Source organism: Pinus tabuliformis, chromosome 1_2 (assembly GCF_031772625.1).
Source record: "Pinus tabuliformis cultivar Carrire ecotype Pingquan chromosome 1_2, CPIR1, whole genome shotgun sequence".
Classification (NCBI taxonomy): Eukaryota; Viridiplantae; Streptophyta; class Pinopsida; order Pinales; family Pinaceae; genus Pinus; species Pinus tabuliformis.
The window spans coordinates 59,556,561-59,560,794 of NC_142298.1; positions in this window are offsets into that span (position 1 = coordinate 59,556,561).

Below are 4,234 nucleotides of genomic sequence, written 5' to 3' on the forward strand. Positions count from 1 at the left end.
TCAGTAAGTATTTTTTGTAGAAAATTTGTCAAATCTGTCTTCAAATCTGCCATGTCTGTCTTCAAATCTGTCTTCAAATCTGCCATGTCTCTCTTCAAATATGTCTTCGAATCATCCATATTAGCTTCCATGCCCTTCATCTTAGATTCCACGCCATTTATCTTAGCTTCTGTTAGCTTTTGTGAGCGTGACATTTGTTGCACTTGTTCTTGTAATTTTGATATATCATGTAGTATTTCTTCCTCTTCTTCATGAGTCAAGCTAGAGCTTTCAGGTTCCTTACTAGGTGTTTGCATTTTCTTTCCTCAGGGCATCAATTACCGATAATAATGCTTTACTATGCCCTTTGAATTCCTTGAAACCAAGCTTACGCAAAATTTAAAAAAAAACTACACACCTTTTTTCACTTTGTAGAAGCCTAATATTGAATCTGATGTATCTCTGTAAATTCAGATCCTCCAGTTCTGAAATTACGACTTGTGGTAGCCTTCTGCTTCCTCTTTCCAATGCCACAAGTCTGACCCAAATTGGATTCTCCAAGGAAGAGTTATGCAAAATCTCCCACAGTGACATGATTATAGACTACTTCAGTAGAGCAAACTTGTATGACGTGCCACGAGTCACTGTTTCGACCTTTGGATCTGAAAAATGCATATAGGAAACGACAGTCCATCCTCTTTCTATACCTTCTTACGAAATTTCAATCCGATCCCCAGAGAGAAAGTTATGACGATTTTTCCCAGGTCACCTGTTTGGAATGTAATTCAAGAGTCTGAAAAAAGACCAACTTCCTCAGATCATATCTCCGCAAATATAGCACGAAAAACTATGGAATTTGGACCCAAGGTTCAACATGATTCCTTCTCAAATGGGTTTTTTTTTTGAAACTTATGAAATGTCACAGAAAAAAAGTTATAGTGAAAATTCCACGATGAGTTGTTTGTAGCAGCGAAACCCTAGAATCTAAAGCTCTGATACCAAATGTTATGAAACCAGCTCATGAAAAGATAGAAAAGATAGATCAACGCCTTAGAATTCAACCTCTTCGAGGGGGCAACCTCCTTTACATTACATAAATGAACAATTCTTGGATAATTCAAATGACAAAACCTCCTTTCTATATATAGGAGTCTAAGGAGTCACAATATAATCCAGCCGACCTAACAATAATAATATAAAGCCACAAAAATAACAATAGAGGGATTCTATGGGGCACAGTAATAACAATATGGGGGCAATAGGGGCACAACAATATTAATAAGGGGTATAAATACAATAGTAATGGGGTAATCACTAGTATTATAGGGACCCAACACTCTCACTGCCTTACATGTCAACTACAATGTTTTCATGAGGGCATGAAAAAGGGTAAGCAGGGGGGTGTGTGGAGTACTAAAGAAGGTATGTTTTTAGTAATTATTTCAGCATCTTTTCATTAGAACTTACAAACCTTTTGCATCATGAACTAGGTAAATGATAAGGAATTGCAATAAAACCTGTGAGATTAATATGCAGATCAAAAACACTGACAATTGTCATTTTCTTTTGCAGGAAGAAGGAAAAACGAAAAATTGTTGTTCCAAAGGAAAGGACAAGGATGGGTTAACCATTGTCCCTTTGACGGGGAACCGTATGAAAACAAGGCAAAACAAATCAAAGTGAATCAGCCATGGAAAGGAAGTGGAGATATCAGCTTGGCACAAGAAAGAAAAGAGATAACTGAGGACTAACAGTTCGGCGAATCCCTCAGGATCCTTTGATCCTGAGGGATCGCTGCTTTAACTATTTTTGCACCTAGACATCTCCGCCTTCACCATTATAAAAGGGGCAGCACTATTAGCCTGAAGGGTCGGTCGAGTCTGTTATGATGTTTTATGTAATTTCTCCTAAAGATTGAAACTTTGATCATCGAGTCTCGTTGAGAACTGATCTACTGTAATTTTGTCTTATGCATTAATACAAACTCGGTTGCTATTTCATCTCTGAGTCTGGAATAACTTCAAGCGGTGTACCCCTGGAGGCTAAGGGCCCGGCCCTGGAGGACACTTGCTCCTGTACTATTACTTTTGGTTTTTGCATGGTTTGCTTATCAGCATTATTCGGTAATCTGATATGTTTTGTTAGTTTACATCACACACTCTGTTATGTTCGATTTACTGAAGTTTCTGAAGACAAAACCATTGTATTAACTTTGCAACATATTACTGTCCCTTTAAATGTTAATATGATATTTCCGATCTTTACAGAATACAGATGTTGTTCAATTACAAAGTATCTATGCTGTACATTTATTTCATTGGTATCACTGAACTCATCTTAGGAATTATGTTCTTTGCGATTATTGAATCTATAGACATTGTTGTTCCATTCTGAAATATAGTCGTAATCTTTATAACTGAGATTGATAACTAGTTTACCAAGATCAGGTTACTATTAAGGTGTGTCGTGTGCATATATGTATGGTTTCCAAGCGCTGTTCTATAATCTATCATTAACCAGTGTTGTTCCATTTTTGTGTGTTGTTCAATTCGTCCTTAAAAGTGAAGGATTGCCATTTGATTCCTGTAGGACACGATTATTGCATTTGATCTTGTAGACTAAAGCGTTGTTGTTTAGTAGACTCAATTGTTGTTACAGTTTTCTGTTTGCTGTTCCATTTCAGGTTTGCTATTCTATTTCTTATTTTCTATTCTATTTCTTATCCGTAGTTCCATTTCTTGTCATTTGCATTATTGTTATTTTGGGTGTGAAGAACGATCTAAGACTGTAGTGGGCGTTGACATTTACTGTCTAGTCCCCAGATCCATGATATGTTCTCTGATTTCCTTTGATCCCATCAGTTTACAAAGGGACGAGTTACTGCTACTGAACCCTTTACTGATAAATTTCTCAATTTTCTGAATGTGTGGTTTAGTCTTTCAAAGTAGTTTGTTGTAAGCTAGCATCCATTTACTCTTTTATTTTTTGAGCACTATACTACTAGAATTACTCTGGAAAATGATAGCCTTAGAATGAGACACTCTTTGAAATAACAAAACTTTCCTAGATTGACAAATTAATGTGAGGTAATTAGAGGTGAAAGAGACCCTTTTTATAGATCGACAGTGTACTATTTTAGTTGGAAGATAATATCGAAGTTGAAGAGATTTCTCAGTCAGTTGTGGCTCCAAATTCTCCTCTTCCCCCTGATCATCTAGACATTTTTTTATACGTTGGAACTCCGACTCATAGGCCTTCGAGCCCAGGTTTACATACATCTATTCCTTCAATGACCACTGCTAGAAGCATGGCATCTATGACGAGTGTTGCGAGCATGCAGACTCCCATATCTGTACAAGGAAGAGGAACTATTTCCATCCCTTCTATTACTCCCAACACGACTATATTTGGGTATGCTTCCATTCCGTCAACGAGTGGAAGTTCTCAGGCTACTACATCCAGTTTTGGATTTTTCCCTTATGGAATGTTGTCTCATGGGATGCCTTCAGTTCCTTTGAACATACCATCAACCGCCTCTACATTCATGATGAGTGGATCAGCTTCTTTTTAGGGTTTCCCATTTGGAAGTGGTCATATACCACATTCCAATTCAACAGTAGGGTCAATGCCTTTTTCTTTTACAAGTCAAGGTAGTAACCCTTTCTAGAGTTGGACAAACCCCACGGTTATCGGGATAGGAGTTTGGAATCAATTTTTCGGTCAATAAGGGAATGTGTTGTATTCTTCAGTTAATTCGTTTTAGAATTTTCCACCCTCTACTAACACATGGAATCCTTATCAGGGGCTGTCAGCTCCTTTCAATACTTTGTTAGGGGGTAGCTTCATTGGTTACGGAGGATTTTCGGCAGGAGTTGGTCAAACTCTGAACTTTGCTGGACCATAAGGAGAACCTTTTGGTTCAGTAGGCTGTACGAGTTACTTTAGGCAACCTGGTTTTTTTCAAAATACAGGTCATTCTTTTCAGACCTTTCGGAATCCCACCCACTCTAGATGGAATTCCCAAGGTCCCCCACGACTTCCTTTTCTGGCCATGCTTAACTTGCCGGACTTAACTAAATTGAGGAATGATCTAATTCGATACAATCCTTCTTGGCCTCCAATCCCAATTAAACTTCCCTCAAATATCCCAAAATTCGAAGGGAAGAGTGGTGAAGATCTGGGATACCATGTGACCACATTTCACTTATGGTGCTCATCCAACTCCCCGATAGATGATTTGATCAAGTTGAGGTTA